Below are 17,767 nucleotides of genomic sequence, written 5' to 3'. Positions count from 1 at the left end.
ATGGAGATGTAACATCTAGAGCAAACACTAAAAACGTCATACAAAGAAATACACTCAACAACTTTACAGGTAAATCAAAACAGAATTCTAAAAAATGCTCAAGTAACCCACAGAAAGGTACGAGAAAGAAAACAGAGAAACAAAAATAAACAATACAAATAGAAAACAAAAAAAGTACTTAATAAAAATAAAGACTTAATCCTTAAAATATCAATAACTATATTAAAAGTAAATGGTATAAATACACCAATTAAAACACAAACCAGAAAACATGATCTAACTATATGCTATCTACAAGAAACTAATTTCAAATGTAATAATATAGGTAGATTGAAAGTAAAAGAATGGATAATGATATACCATGCAAATATTAATCAAAGAAAGTGAGAATAGTTATATTAATATCAGATAAAGTAGACATCAGAGCATAGAAAATTACCAGAGCCAGAAAAGCACATTATATAATGATAAATGGGTCAATCCACCAAGAAGACATAGTAATCATAATTGTGTATGTACTAGTCAACAGAGCTGCAAAACATGTGAAGCAAAACCTGATAAACTAAAAGAGAAATAGACACATTGCTGTGGATTGATGTCCCCCCAAAACTTAGTCCCCACTGTGACAGTGTAAACATGGTGGGAATCCTATTATGAAAATTGAAAGGTGGGGCCTTGAAGAGGTGATTAGATTGTAGGACCGTGCTGTAGTGAATGGATTAGTTATTGCGGTCAGGGGCTTTAGAAGGAGAGCACATGAGAGTCTCTCTCTCTCTCGGCTTTGCCATTTTCTGCCATGTGAGACCCCAGCATTGCTGTAAAGCTACCACCAAAGAAGACCCTTACCAGGTGTATTTCCTGGAGTTTGGACTTCCCACCTCCAAAACTGTAAGCAATAAATTTCACTTTCTCACAAATTACCCAGTTCCAGATATTTTGTTATAAGCAACAGAAATGGACCAGTGCACACATCAACAATTATAATCAGAGACTTTAACAACCCTCCTTCAACAATTGATAAAAACAACTAGACAGAATATCAGGATATAGAAGAACTCAACAATACCATCAGCTAGCAGGATCTAATCAACATTTGCAGAACACTCTACCCAACAACAGAAGAATACACAATCTTTGTAAGTGTGCAAAGATCAAATACTAACAGAGATCATATCCTGGGCCATAAAACAAACCTCAAATATTTGGCATAATTTAAATCATACAGACTATGTTCTCTGATCACAATGGAATCTAACTCCAAATCAGTAACAGAAAAATAACAAAAATTTCCATACACATGGAAACTAAAAAAACACGCTTCTAAATAATCCATGGCTTAAAGAGGAAGTCTTAAAGGGAATGAAGGGGTCAGGACATGGTATCCCAAAACAAGACCATAGGAACCAGAATATGCCACCCTATATACGTCTCTTTAGCATAAATATTATTTTGGGAAACAGCATACACAGGAAAAGCTTTGAAAATAAGAATAGAAGTTACCCTTTTGTAAGAAAAATTTATATCTGTAAAGGAAATCTCCATATGTAAGTGTGTCTTCTCTCTGTACCAGGGAGAGAAGGATAACTCCAAATCACTAGGACACCGACTTAAATCTGCATAGCAAAATGTAAATACCTTACCCTTTTTTACTGTGCTTTTTCTAGCTACTTCCCTATTACTGGCTTTCCCAACACCCTTCTTTCTTTGTTTCAGTGGAAGAAGGTATTTAAGTATGAACTCAAAGCCACTTCTTTGAGATTTAGTCACTGTCTTGGTTTTCTCCCATGTATGTGTATATATATATATATATATATATGAGGTAAACATGGTATTAAAACTTCTATGTGCTTTTCTCTAGGTAATCTCTCCTTCATTACAGGGTCAGTTCCAATTAAGAAGTATGAAGGATAGAGAGAAAATTATTTTTCCTCCCCTGCAGGGAATAAAAGAAAAATACGCATTGAATTGAATGAAAATGAAAGCACTGACTACTGAAATTTGCGGAATACAACTAAAGCAATGCTAAAAGGAAAATTTAAAGCACTAAATGTTTACATTAGAAAGAGAAAATGTCTCAGATCAGTAATCTAAGTCCCCATCTTTAGAACCTAGGAAAAAAAAAAGCAAAATAAACCGAAAGCAAGCAGAAGGAAGGAAATAATAAAGATAAGAGCAGAAATCAACGAAGTTGAACATAGAAAAACAGAGAAAATCAAGGGGAAAATCTTGTTCGTTGAAAAGATGAATGAAATTGGCAATCCTCTACTAAACTAACCAAGAAAAAGAAGACACAAATTACCAATATCAGAAATGAAACAGGGGATATTGCTACAGACTGCGAAGACATCAAAAGGATAAGAAAGCAATACTACAAACAGTTCTGCACACATACATTTGACGACCAACATAAAATGGGCTAATTTCTTTAAAAGCACAAACTACCAAAACTCACTCAATATGAAATAGCCCTACAATTATTAAGCAAATTAAATTCATAATTTTAAAACTCCCAGTTAAGAAATCTCAGACCCAGATCGTTTCACTGGAGAATTCTACCAAATATTTAAATAAGAATTAATACCAATTCTAAACAATCTCTTCTAGAATATAGGAGGGAACACTTCCTGATTCATTTTCTGAGGCTTCGATGACTCTTTAAATGGAGAAGTAAAGGAACAAGAATAGCTAAAACAATTTTGAATAAGAAGGAATAAAATGGAAAGAATAACTCTACTTGATTTGAAGACATTGTAGAGCTACAGTAATCGACATTGTGTGGCATTGGTGAAGGAACAGACATATAGATCAATGAAATGATTAGATAACTGAGAAATAGTGCCACATAATTATACCCGACTGGTTTTTTACAAAGGTGCAAAGTTCAATAGATAACCTTTTCAAAAAGTGGTGCTGGAGAAATTGGCCATCCACAGGCAAAAAAAGTGAACCCCACCTAAACCTCACATTTTATGCAAAATTAACTCAAAATTATCTGAGACGTAAATGTAAAACTCAAAATTATAAACTTTCAGGAAAAAAAGAAGAGGTACACTTCAGTATGCAGGGCTAGGAAAGGAGTTTTTAGACTTGATAACAAAAGCACAATTTTTCAAAAAAGGAAAAATAGATAAATAGGATTTCATTAAAATAAAAAATGTTTGCTCTGTGAAAGACTCTGTTAAAAGAAAAAGCAAGGTACAGAATGAGAGAAAATATATTCAACAAACCACATATTCAAGAAAGGGCTAGTGTGTGTGTGTGTGTGTGTGTGTGTATAAGAACTCGCAAATCTCAACAGTAAAAAAAAATCAAAAACAAAAACAAAAATGAAACAAACCACATATTCAACAAAAGGCTAGAATATATATATATATAAAGATATATATAAATATAAAGATAAATATATATATCTTTATATATATTTATATATATAAAGAACTCTCAAAAATCAACAGTAAAAAAAAATCAAAAACAGAAACAAAAATGAAACAGACACTTCAATCAGAAGGTAGGCAAAAGACGTGAAGATACGTTTCACCGAAGGGAATAAATGAATAGCAAATAAACACAAGAAAATATTGTCAACATTACTAGCCATTATTCATACATTGTTGATAGGAATGTAAAATGGTACAAGCTCACTGAAAAATGGTTTGGTAGTTACTTTAAAAAAACTAAACATGCAATTACCATGCAACCCAGCTTCTTCTTCTGGGCATTTATTCCAGAGAAATAAGAACTTAAGTTCACACAAAAATCTAAATATGAATGTTCATAGCAGCTTTATTTGTAGTAGCCAAAAACTGTAAACAACCTAATTGTCCTTCAATGGGCAAATGGTTAAACAAACTATGGTACACTCATACCATGCAATATTACTCAGTTATGAAGAGTAGCAAACTACTGAGACACATCACAACTGGGATGAATTTCTAGAGAATTAGACCGAGTTAAAAAAAAAAAAGCCAGTCTCAAAAGATCACATGTTCTATTTGTATAGCATTCTTGAATGTGGACATAAAAAGGCAACATGAGGGGTCCTCACGGTGATAGAATTGTTCTGCATCTTGACTGTACTGATATCAATAACCTGGTTGTGATGTTGTACTATATTTCTTTCAGGGGAAACTAGGTAAAGGGTCCATGGGATCTCTTTGTGTTATTACTTGTAATGCTATGTGACTGTATGATTATCTCAAAATAAAATAAAAATAAACAAATACACCAATATCAATTTGTTTCCTATATACCAGAAACAAGCAGTTATATTATTGTTTTGTTTTCTATTTATTTGGATATTACAGATGGGGAATCTTTACCTATAGGTATCACTCTGTTCTATTTTTTCTGACATATCCTTTGTCCATTTTTCTATTTAGTTGCCTTTTTCTTATTGATATGTCCTGCGTATTGATTGAATTGTGTTCCTCAAAGTCCATATATTAGAAGCTTAATTCCCACCATAACTCATGAGGGTAGGGAATCCTATTATGGTAATTGAAAAGCAGGGACCTGAAGAGGTGATCAAGTTGATGATTTAATGGTAGTTGTGGGCACGGTTTGAAGAGCTTTAAAAGGAGAGCATATGAGAGTTTCTCTCTTTCTCTCTGCTCTGCCATTTCGCAATGTGATACCCTGTGTTACTGAAGTCACCACTAAAGAAAGCTCTCACCAGATGTGTTCCCAAACTTTGGACTTCTCAGGCTTTGAAACTGTAAGCAATAAATTTCATTTTCTTATAAATCACCCAGTTCCAGATATTTTGTTATAAGAAACAGAAATAGAATAATACAATATGTAAGATCTCGTTATATGTTATGGACATTACCACACTGTATATGTTATGTGGCTCTAAGATAACAGCTGATTTTAAAATTCTATTTATCAAAATTTTAAAAATCTTGGCAAGTGAGTTTTGATCTGGTCATCCTAGACACAGCTGTTTGTAGCCCTCACTGACATGAGCCCCAGTGTGATGCACTGACCACCTCACTTTTGTTGGATCATGTCACTTGAATCATGTAGGAAGTATGCATGTCAGAAAAACATTTATTCCACTCTTACACTTGGCTGACCATTCTCTGGGTAAAGAATTCTCAGTTGAATATAATTTTCTCTAGGATTTTTTTTTTTTCCTTTTTGTCTTTTTTCGTGACCGGCCAACGGATCGCAACCCTCAGTGTTGCCCCCGCTCCTCGCTCAGCCAGTGAGCGGCCAGTCTGTATGTGGGATCCGAACCCTCGGCGGGAGCGCCATCACGCTTCCCAAGCGGTGCACTGTAGCAGTGCGCCACCGGGCCGGCCCGAATTTTCTCTAGGATTTTAAAGGCATTGCACCACTGCTTTCAAGTATTTTCTTCTGTTGTTGAGAAGTCTGATGGCATTAGGGTTCTTCATCATTTTTAAGTGAACTGTTTCTCTCTCCCTCTCTTCTATCCTCTCTCTGTCTCTCTATCTCTCCCCCTCCCTCCCCCAACTTCATCTCCCTCTTCTAGGATCTTTCCTTTACCCCTAGTGTTCTGAAATTTCATGTACTGTGCCTCAGTATAATTCCTTTGCTCACACTCTTTTATGCATTTGGCATTTTTAAATTTTGAGGCTCAAGCCTTTCTGTTCTGAGAAATCTTTCTTAGGTTGAGCCATGTGAAATTGCTGATATTTAGCCTTTTTTGAACCTATATAAATGTCAATTTCATATTTTTCAAGTCAATATCTTTGATAACTTTCTTCCTCTGCTTTCTCTTTTTCCTTTGGAACTACTATTTGTCAGATGTTGAACTTCCTGTGTTGGTGATACTCAGTACTGGCAAAGTCTTAGATCTTTCAATTGGAGCAAAAAGTGTGGCAACCTTTCTGAAAACAATTTGACAGGGAGTATAAAAATCTTAGAAACACATATGAGCTTTGATTCATTAATTCCACATCTAATAATTTCAAGGAAATGTTAAAACATATTCAAAAATATATGTTCAAATATATCTTTAAAACATTATTTGCAATAGAAAAAAAATTGAAGTCAACCCAAATTTCAAGTTCCAAAATAAGAAAGCAGTTAAATAAATTTAGAGACTTCTGTATGTTAAGATATTATGCATTAAAGTGGCATTTATAAGAAAATTTTCAATGACATAAAAATATTTATAATGTAAAGTTAAGTTTAAAAATATTCCTAGGACTTAGAAGTCTAGAAACAGTATATTGTCAACTTTGAGTTTTTTAAAAAAATATGCACAGAAGCAAGGAGTGAGGCAAGATAGCTGACTAGCGGTGCCAGTTGTATGTCCTTCACACAAAAAAGGACCCAAACAACTAATAAACAGCTAAATATTGATGGGAGCATCTGAGGGAGAGCATGGGAGTAGAGCAAGAGACTGGCAAGATCTCTGTGGACCATGAAAATCCAGGATGGCTGTGGGAGCACACAGGCTTGACAAAGAACAGGGAGTGCACAAAGGGCAAAAGCCCTAAATGCACTTATGCAGAACCTAAATGCTGAAAACAGCACATGCTGGAAAGAGCAAATAGTTTCTGCTAGATTAGATAAGAACATTAAGGTCATTTCTTATCCAGCTTCACTCCCTTTCCTTTGTTTCTCAAGATGTTTTCCAGAGATTGCCTCATAGCCAATTTCTTTTCATTCCTTTGACAAATGATTGATTAAGCTGTTTTTTTCTTGCATTTCCTTGTCTTTACAATAAAAGCTGAAGCAAAAACCAACTCAGGGCTGCACCTTGTTTCTCTTTTCTTGAGAGAGTTTTCTCAAAGCAATCCCTTTGGCTTCTCATGGCTCTTAAAATTTGGGCTCTGAGTAATCTTTGCATCTCTGTCACACAGAAAGAAGTGACAGATGGCAACATAGAGAGGGAACAGAGGCATACTGCCTCAGCCACCATGTGTCCACCACCATGTGTCCACCACCAGGATCAGTGTAGGAGGGATTTTACCTTGCAGAAAAAAGATAAGCAGAAGGCTGCTACTGACCCCTATCCCCACCACAGAAATCCGCAATTCCTACTATAGGAAAATCCCACAGCCCTTACAAGCCAAGTGTGGGGAGTTGCCTAGAGTACACATACTGAATTGTAGGTGCACACATTGTGCAGTCCCCACCCACCACCCTCATAACCCAAGCTGATGAAGAACAGTGCCATCCTGAAACCAGAGCCACTGCAGGATCATGCCCTGCCCTGGGACCAGTAGCTACTTCAGTTCCCCAGCCTTAAGGCTTCACTGTCATCCCAGTGTACTTACACAGTGGCTACAATGCCATGTGATCATGGCAATGTGGTACCTGGGCCCAGGAACAGCCGTGACTCCATTCTTACACATCTGGGAAGACAACTGCAGTCTAGTTAAACTGCCACACCCCTGTGCCTCTGGCCAGAGATTAGACAGATGGACTTGCTTCTAGCAGATCAAACACCCTCCTCTCTACCACCAGCCAGCTGAATACTATGCTCCTGTGCTCCCAACCCACAAAAACAGCACAGGTGTCCCTACACATGTCCCAAAAGAACAAACCCCTACACTGGTGGAGGTAAAGGGAGAAGCAGCTAGGCAGTTTTCACCCCCGACAGGACAGGATCACCTTGCGAACTTGCCCATGCCTGAGAAGCATCTGGGGGGCCCCACTCTCATCAGACCCACACCATGAACTCACCCATGGCCCAAGAAGTGACTCAGTGGCCTCACCCTAGGCAGACCCACTCCTAAACCACCAGGGGAAGTATGACCTCACATGTGGCCCTGACAAATGGCTTGGCAGACCCACACCCAGCTAGCTGAGTCAAAGTGTGCCCATGGCCCCAGCTCAGAAAAACAGCCTAGCTGTCATGCCCCTAGCAGACCCATCCCTGAATCTTTGAGCCATAATGTGCCCACAAATCTAAGTGAGAAACAGCTTAATTGATGTGCCCCTGAAGGCCCATCCCTGATCAGAGAATCAGCATAGTGACCCTATCTCTGGTGTACCAGTCCCAGAGACTCTGACATGCCACATGCCCACACCCCAAGCCTGAGAATCAGCCCAGCAACCCCATCCCCAGTGTGCCAGTTCCTGAGACAACTGACTCATAGTAAGCACAAGAACATACCCAGCCTGAGAACCAACCCTTGAGACCATCCCTAGCAAGACTGCCACAAACTCCCCAAGTCTAGGCTGCTGAGGTGCTTGTAGACATAATGAACATGTACTACAGCTGAAGAAACTGCACAGACCCAGAACAAAGCCAATGTACTTTACCCAATCAATACCCCAGGAGACATTTACAGGTGAAAGTCTTTCCACACAAGCCACTCTCAAAACTCAAAGAGGTGACTATCCCACCAGATGCACAGGTATCAATGCGGGAAAACAAGAAACATGAAAAAACACGAATAAACAAGAAAATATGACACCACTAAAAAAGCACAATAATGCTCCAGTAACTGATCCCAAAAATTTGAAAATGCCAACTTTCAGAATTGAATTTCAGAAAAGGAATTCAATTTAATAATCTTAAGAAAAACTCACTGAGGTATAAGAGAATACAAACAAGTCAACAAAATCAGAAAAACAACTCATGATCTGAATGAGAAATTTAACAAAGAGATAGACATATTTTAAATAAATCAAACAGAAATCTTGGAACTGAAGAATTCATTGAAAGAAATAAAAAATTTATTCATAAGTCTGAACAACAAACTAGATCAAGCAGAAGAATTTCTGATCTTGAAAACAGTTGTTTTGACATAACCCAAAAAGAGGGAAAAAAAGAAAGAAAAGAAAAAAGAATGAACAAACATGCAATATTTATGCAATATCATTAAGCAAACAAATTTTTGAATAATGGGAATTCCAGAAGGAGAAGAAAAAAAAATGTATCTAAAACCTATTAAATGAAATAATAACTGAAAACTTCCTAAGTCTTGAGAGCAATATGAACATCTAGATCCAGGAAGCTCAAAGGTCCCAAATAGATTCAGCCCCAAAAGATCCTTTCCAAGGCATGTTGTAGTCAAACTATCAGAAGTTAAAAACAAAGAGAATTCTAAAAACAGCATGAGAAAAGCATTACATCACATATAAGGGAAGCCCCATCAGACTAACAGCAGATTTCTCAGCAGAAACACTACAGGCCAGAAGAGGATGGGATGATATATTCAAAGTGCTGAAAGAAAAGAAAATTGCCAGCCAAGCGTATTATACCCAGCAAAGCTATCCTTCAGAAATGAAGGAAAAATAAAGTCTTTCTCAAACAAGCAAAAACTAAGGAAACTTATCTCCACCAGACCAGCCTTATAAAAAATGCTTACGGGAGTCCTATATTTAGAAAAGAAAGAATGATAACAATCATCATGAAAATACAAAATTTACTGGTAGAGCAGATACACAAATTAGAAAAAGAAAGGAATCAAACCTTATCAATACATGAAACCACCAAACCACAGTGATAAACAAGAACAGGAGCAAGACAAGGATGCCCACTCTCACCACTGTTATTTAACATAGTACTGGAAGTTCTAGCCAGAGCAATTAGGTAAGAGAAAGAAATAAAGAGCTTGTGTTTGGAAGTTCTGGGGGAGACTCTTCTTTTTTTCTTCTCACTGATGCTGAGGCCAATGCAGACATTGTCATAGTTGGGGTGGGGTTGTTAGTTCACCCATCAAGGGAATGTCCTTTGAGTATACTGACTTTGTGTGGGCTTTGGACAGAACTCCCACTCTTCCCAGCCCAGACCTTTTCTCCATCTTCCAACATTGCAGGCACATGAGTCATGAAGACCAGGCTCCCAGCCAAGGCACCACCAGGAGCCCAGGACCAATGCAAGCTTCAGACTTCCCTCAGCAATATAGATTTGCATTCTGGCCTTGAGGATTTCTCTTACCTTTATTCCAGATCAACCATTTATTTTAAAGGGTATTTTAAAATAATTATCTATCATACTAGGTGTTCTGTACCAGGAGGAGGGCCTTTAGACACTCTTGTTGCCTGTATTATCTGGAAATTGCTTCTTTTCTCCTTTATTATTTTTCTTCTTTCTTTCTTTTTCTCAGGCCACAGACTTCCATCCCTCCTAGAATATGACATAGGTGTGTCTTTCAGTGGCTTCCGCGCTGGGTCTCTAGAATTCAAAGTTCTGCACTCCGCCCCCACTCCCAGCTCAGTGCTACATGTGGTATATCCAGAAAAGAATTTTATAAATCCACTAGAACTGGGTAATCTGGCAAACACACCAGTTGTACAGAACTGGAAAAGTTCTAGGGGAGGACATGGTCACTCCCTCTCATTGTGCAGAGCAGGATACTGAGGCACAACACATTAGGGCCAGCCCTCCAGTCAGCCAGAACCTGCTTCTTACACACAGTTGTGGAGAAGCTTGAATGAATGACTAAAAAGCAGTTTTAAAAACAGTTGTCTATTACCACTATCAGTCAATCCATGTTCAGCTCTTACTCACTGTGAAGATAAAACACACCTAATGTACTATTTATGCAAAGTGAGATTAGAGATAAAGTCTTTCATTGAAACCCACTGTGGCTTATTGTTCAGAATCTATAACCCTGAGCAAAGGGAGATTCAGAGAAAAAGGTGCCAATAAAGACAGGAGAGAAATTAGCAATTTCATGAAGCCTTTCTGTGCCAACTGTCTGTGGGCGATGGTGACTTCTGAGGATCCTTCTGGCTGTTCCTCCAGCTCAGGTCAGTGGGTGTTCCTTAGCAGCCTGGTTGTATACACTATAAAGTCTCCAAAGCCTACAATTGGGCTGGGGGGTTCTATGCCCAAAGCTGAATTCAAGTAACTTGGATAGTTCAAGCAGTTTTTCCATCTGAGGCAGTGATAAATCCAGACAGCACAGGGTCAAGTCTTAGGATCCTTGTCTAGCCGCCTTACCCCTTGTCCATAACATGAGTGGGCCCCATGGATATTCCCTAGAACACTGGGGAGCCTGCCTTTTCCTTCCCCTCCCTACCGGGACTTCTGACCTGTCCACATCTGTGTCTGTGTCCCTCTTTCCCAGGTGAATCTCTGCCTCCCTTAGATCCCTTGTCTACTCTTTCACTTTATAATTTCTTGCAGTCTTTGACCAACTTGATGAGTCAACGTTACTGTCGTCTATGCATGTGTCTGTGTCAGGCAAAGGTCTAGGCAAGCAGGACATCTAGCACCTGTTCATTGGGTATTAAGAGCTGTGTAAATTCAGTGTGGCCTTTTGGGGGGGAGGGGTTTCCTTACTGTGAGGAGGGCAGGAGGGGCTCTTGGTGAATATGTCCTCAGAGCATCCTTCTCAGTCTTCTCTCAAAGAACTCCTTTCAAGTCAGGCACCTGCTCTTCTACAGTAGGGAGCTTGATTTCGCCACTCTTGTTCACACTTCTGCCTGTTACACTGATTTCTGCCAGCCTGGTCTGTCTACGCATCTGAACTCTCTTCCTACTGACTCGTTCCCCCTGAGGAAGTGGTGGGGAGAGGGGCCCCCTCCTCCCAGGCCTCTCCACCCAGGAGGAGGGACGGCAACATCTACTGGGCTACTGCTTTAGGGAGCTCACCCCACCTCACCAGCTGCCAGGCCCTTCTGGCCAGAACTGCTTCCTGCTCCTGCCCTCCCGTCTGGTTGGCAGTGACCCCAATTTGGGGGTTCAGTGCCCCTACTCAGGCACTCAGCACCTGTGCCCACCAACCACCTGGCCCCGCAGTCTTCTCACCTTGGTCTGGTTGTGGGGTCACCAAGATAAGCACAAAACCTTAGAGATATCAGGGCTTAGATACTGAGCACCATGGGAAGCATGGGATCTCCCAAAGAACAGAACAGAGCTGAGGGGGACCTGGATGGCCACAGTCCCTCTGAGATGGAAACTGGGAGTGGGGGCCACTCCTTGGTGAGGAGGAAGGCACACAGGTGAGGGAACCAGCCCAGCCTGGACTCTGGTCCCACTCTAGCACTCCTCAGTGGTGACTTTGGGCAAGTGGATTCCCTTCCCAAGCCAGTGTTCTGCTCCACAAGGGAAGTTGCAATGGAGAGTAATGAATGATAAGGCCCAGGAAGTGCCCAGCACAGAGCGGGTGTGGGCAAATAGCAACTTCTCCTCTAGCTGTGCCGGCAGTCAATGGCAAATCCTTGCTGAGCGTTACTGTGTCGGCATCAGGACACAGCTGCGAAGAGACAGACACAGTCCCTGCCCTCCTGTGCTTCAGTTTAGTGGGGAGGATATTTCACACATATATCCACACACAAGAGGGTGGTGTGTCACTATCCTCTCAGTGGTGGGGATGCAAGGATTACTCAGAGCCCAACTTTGTGAAAGCAATGAGAGGCCCAGAGGGACTACACCAAGCTAATTCCTGCAAGAAAGGAGAGAGCAGGTGCAGCTCCGAGCTCAGGCTTGTCTCATCTTTTATTGTAATGTCAAGACCTTGGCTATGTAATAAACTAAGTATAGTATCAAAAGAAATACAGAAAGGAGTGTGTGAACAGGACAAGAAATGATCTCAGTATTCCCCACCAATGAATCAGAACATCTTCACTGTTTTCAGCACATAATGTTCTGATTCTGTGCACTTAAGGCTTTTGCCCTTTGTGCACTCCCTATTCTAATCAGGCCCCTGTGTTCCTACAGTGTTGATCACATGTGGTCAGTTCCACCAAGAAGAAATAATTAACTGATAGAATCAATAGGGTGGGGGACCTGATATATCTTAGAAGGTGGCAGAAGGTCTCTGTATAGACCAGACGTGCCATCTAAGAGCTAGCCAAGTACAAAGGAAGGGAAGGGGAGGGAAAGCATTCCAGAGGGAAGGGACCAAGGCTAGAAAAACCTTCAGTCTCAGGATCTGAAACAAGTTTATAGTGACTAGAGTGTAGTGTAATTTGAGTTTAAATCAGAGGATATTGCCAAAGTTTTATAGTATTAAATCCCAGGAGTTTAAAAACATATATTGGTATGTTAAAACATAGATATACAACGTATACGAAGTGTGTGTGTGTGTATGTGTGCGTGCGTGTGTGTGTGTGTGTGTGTGTGAGAGAGAGAGAGAGAGAGAGAGAGACCAGGCCACAGGAACTTTTCAGTTTTCCCATTTGGCAGAGAACAAGGTCTTAACTTGTTCTCTCTCTTAACTTGTCACCTCTCTCCCAATCCCCATCCTGCAACTGGTCACCTCCAGACACTTCAGCAGAGAGTAGGACAAGCAGGCCTGCTGTGTGGGATATCTCCAAGGGTGTCACCAAGGCAAACTCACTCGGATCACAAGCTCCAGGTCAGTGCTTCCCAACAGCAATAGCATGTGAGCCATGTATGTAATTTTAAATCTTCTAGTAGTGATTTAAAAAGTAAAGAGAAATAGATAAAATTACTTAAAATATTTTATTAAACCCAATACATTCCAAAATTATAATTTTGACATGAAATTAACATAAAAATTATTAATGAGATATTTTACATTTTTTATACTAAGTCTAAAAATCTGGTGAAAATTTTACACTTACATCACATTTCGATTGAGACTAGCCATATTTCAAGTGCTCAATAGCCACATGTGGCCAGTGACTACCATATTGGACAGTGCAGCTCTATAGACATTATAAAAACAATCATGCCTGATAAACCTGTTTTACAGGGTTTCGTGTGGCTTAAGAGAGATGAAGAATGTGAAAATACCTTGCGAAACCACAAAGCCCTTTATAATTATAAAGCCAGAAACAACAACTCAGTTCTACAGTCTAGTAAGGGTGTAACTCTAGAATGTCATTACAAATTCAGAATTGGGAAGGGATATCTGTGCCACATCAGTAGCTCTATCACTGGACCAGGTCTAAAAGCCCAGCTTCAGCTCTTTTTTCATGGATAAACTTGGACTCATCTCTGTTTTGTCATCTCTAGAATGGGCTGAGAACACCCAGCTTGCAGGCCTATGGGTTGAGGGTCAAATGAGTCCCTGAGCATGCACAGGGCCTGACTCAGGGTAGGTGCTCAATCCCTGGCACCTGATGTTGTGGCCTTGGGGGGGACCTTACTACCCACACCTACCTAAGCCCAGGCCTGGGGCCGCAGTTCATGTGATGACTATAAGGGAGAGCCCAAGGTTTCTGTTTAGGAAATGGTTCTCAGAACCAACCATCTCAGCAGCTTCCAGGTTCCACACCTCTCGCTGCTCTCCCAAGGTCAGGAGGAAAGCCCTTTGGGAAGGAGCAGTGGCCATCCATACTGAGTTTACAGGCCCTGAAAGCATCTGCTCTCTGGGCCGGCCCGGTGGCGCACTGGATAGTGCGCCGCTTGGGAAGCGCGGTGGCGCTCCCGCCCGAGGGTTCGGATCCCACATACAGACCGGTTCCCGCTCACTGGCTGAGTGAGGCGCGGGAGCAACACCGAGGGTTGCAATCCTGTTGCCGGTCCCCGGTCCAGTACGGGGGCAACACTGAGGGTTGCGATCCGTTGCCGGACACGGAAAAAGACAAAAAGACCAAAAAAAAAAAAAAAAAAAGCATCTGCTCTGCATTCAGTAACCCCTAGAGAAACAGCCCTGGTTTCTGAGGCTGGACACTGTATGTAGGTAAATTTCTGACCTGAGATGGCCCTCCCCACCAACCTACCAGCTGCGTGACATTGAGTTACTCTTCAAAACTTCTTGAACCTCAATTTCCTCCCCTGAAAGGGAGAGTTGAAAATAATAACTCCCAGTGCCTGTGCTTTGTAAACCGTGGCATAAGCCACTCTGTCCTTTTCATTGTTCCTATTTAGTGGGTTGTACCACATGCGATTCCCTAATATAAGAAAAAGTGAAAATTTGCCTCAGCCGCCAGACTGTAATATTCCCACCTGAACATCAGCAATGCTCAGACAAAGACACACTGTGACCATGTTTGGAAAAGGCTCAAACAAGACCACTTTACAGCCACAGAATGACTAAACACACCCCACCTCTGATCAACATGAGTGATTGTTGCTTCTTTACCAGTGATGACTCTAGCCTGCTTCAATCCTCTGTCTCCCAGATAAAATCCATGAAGACACCCAGTCCTGATTCAGAACTGGCCCTGCCTCCTGTATCCTTCCTTAGACTTGTCCAGCACAAGCCCAAATCCTGTAAGGAGCCCCTCCAATTCCCCCTCTGGAGATACTTCCCTGGTTCCTTTGAAGTGTGCCCTCCCCTGCTGCAGTAAGCTAAACAAAACTTCTAACTATAGGTGTTCCTCATGGTTTTAAGCCTGTAAACTGTGAGAAAGAATTCCACCCTGATTAATTGACATCAAACTTAGTGTTTTAGTCCATTTAGGCTGCTATAACAAAATACCACAAGCTGGGTAGCTAAAGCAACAGAAACTTATTTCTGGAGGTTGGAAGTCCAAGATCAAGGTGTCAGCAGGTTTAGTTTCTCCCAAGGCCTCTCTCCTTGGCTTGTAGACAGCTACCTTCTCACCATGTTCACATGTGGATTTTTTTCTGTGCACAAGCATCTCCAGTGTCTCTATCTTCTTATAAGGACACCAGTCTTATCGGATTAGGGCCCCACTCTTATAACTTTATTTAACCTTAATTACCTCCTTAAAGACCCTGTCTCCACATACAGTCATATTGGGAATTACGGCTTCAACATAAGAATTTGGGGGTGGAGGGAACACAATTCAGTCCATAACACTTGGATTTTAATTTTTTTCCAAGCACATAAAAAGGCCATTCAGGAGAAGAGAGGGAGAAGATTGACCAAAAGGTTGAAGTTGAGAAGGTCACTGTCACTCAGGAATCCTTGCTGAGGGAGCAAGGTGAAATGGGCATAGGACCCCCAAGTGAAGAGAATTCTAAAGGGACAGCTTCACATCAGAAAAGCCCAGGAGAACAGAGGCTACTCTGAGCTGATCTCCTGATGACTGAGGCTCTTTCAGCCTCTTGAACCTTTGCCCAGCTTGGACCCTCTCCGGGTAAGTCCTCCCCGGGTGAATGTATCCACCAGGACCCTTAGGAAGAGATTCTTCCTTCCTCTTTGTATCCCCAGTATGCAGATATTTATTACCCTCATTTCCCTATTTGGGGCACCATGCAAACTATGATACATGTGTCATCACTAATCCTCACATCAACCTTGCCATATGGGTTTTATTACTCTAGTTTTAACAATAGGAAACCAGGCTCAGAGAAACAATTGGCCCCAGGCCACGCAGCTTGAGAGTACTGAAATGTGAACCAGGACTGTGTGACTCCAAATAATTGTGAGTCTGCTGACTCATCACAAAATTGTAACCCAAAGCCTTGCCAGTTTTACACACTCACACACCACTCCTTCCTGAGAAATGCAGCTGCCGCAGATGTTTTCATCAGCAAAGCCATGTGCTTTGAGCAAAACCAACAAACCCTAGGAAAGTCCTGAAGCCAAAGGCTCTCCACTAGCCAGGGCCATGTCTGCCAACTGGCTGCCCAGCCTGATGCTCCTGGCACTGGGGGGTGCTGGGGAGAGGCAGAGATACCAGGAGAGGAGCGACAGAGTTCAGCGAACAGAAGCAAGACAGATCACTCCCGTATACTTCTGATAACTGCATATTACCAAAAGTTCCCTGAGCTGTCTCTTCTTGACATCTGGAAGAGTGGAAGTCAAAACAGAAACCATCAAGTCTAAGGGTAGAGACCCTGCCCTGTCATCTTTGTATCCCCAGCAACCAGTCCAAGCACAAGGTAGGACAAGCAATAATTGTTCAATGAATACCTGATGAATGAATGAACAAATGAGTCAGGCTGACAACGATGCACAGCATAAGTACAAAAGTGCAACACGTAATAGAGGTGGTTACGAATAACTTAAAAAGTGACCAGGGCAAACGATGATTTGTTTTGGGATAAGGGGGCACGTTTACTTTAGTTTACAATCAGCCTTTAGGACTCCTGCTCCAATGTATTGAGGTTTAGAAATAATTCAGGCCAAATGAGGCTACCAGAGAAGAATGATAGACATAATTTTGCATATTAATCACAGATGGATTTCACTTACTTACAAAAAACACATTAATTACACACACATACACACACAAATGTGAGCTTTTGGATATGACAATATGTTGCCTAATTACCATCCATATGGAGAGATGTCACAACCCAGGAATTATAGCCATGTTGCTGGATGTATGATCTCAACAAATGATGGCTTATTTATGGAACCGAGACAAACACTTAAGCTATAGGATATGTGCTGGCTTCAAGGAAATATACTTTTTAGCCTCTTTTGCAAGCAGGTAAAATTGATTTGACAGTGTAGACTTACAAAATCTTGATCATTGATCTAAAACACTTTTTTAAAAATTGAATCATAATTGATTATACATATTTTGGGGATTCAACGTTGACATATGTTGATAAAATCAATATTATTAGTATATATATTATTACAAATCATACTTATTGTTTATGCCCCTTTTCCAATCTCTCCGCATCCCCCTCTCCCTCCCCCCTCGCCCCTCTAATTACCCTAAATTTCTTCTCTCCTGAAAGACTAATGGTTACTCTGTTGATTTGTTGCCTAGATGATCTGTCCAGTGCTGAGAGATGTGTTCAGGTCCCCCAATATTATCACAGAGCAGATGCTTCTTCTGTCACTCTGGAATGGGCTTTATGGAGAGCGACATCCTTTTCTCTTCTTTGGTCTCCTCTGGTGACTCTCCTTGTATCTATCAATGCACTTGAGTGGCTGGCGGGCCATCTGCACAGTGGTTGTGGTGTCTAGCTGCTTTTGCAGCAGCCATAGCTGTGATGGTGCCTGTGGTGGGCCACCCACATGGAAATGGTGTTTTGGCATGCTCCTTGCCA

Source organism: Galeopterus variegatus, unplaced genomic scaffold (genome assembly GCF_000696425.1).
Source record: "Galeopterus variegatus unplaced genomic scaffold, G_variegatus-3.0.2 Scaffold1912, whole genome shotgun sequence".
NCBI classification, from domain to species: domain Eukaryota; kingdom Metazoa; phylum Chordata; class Mammalia; order Dermoptera; family Cynocephalidae; genus Galeopterus; species Galeopterus variegatus.
Note: the sequence above shows the minus strand (reverse complement) of the source record.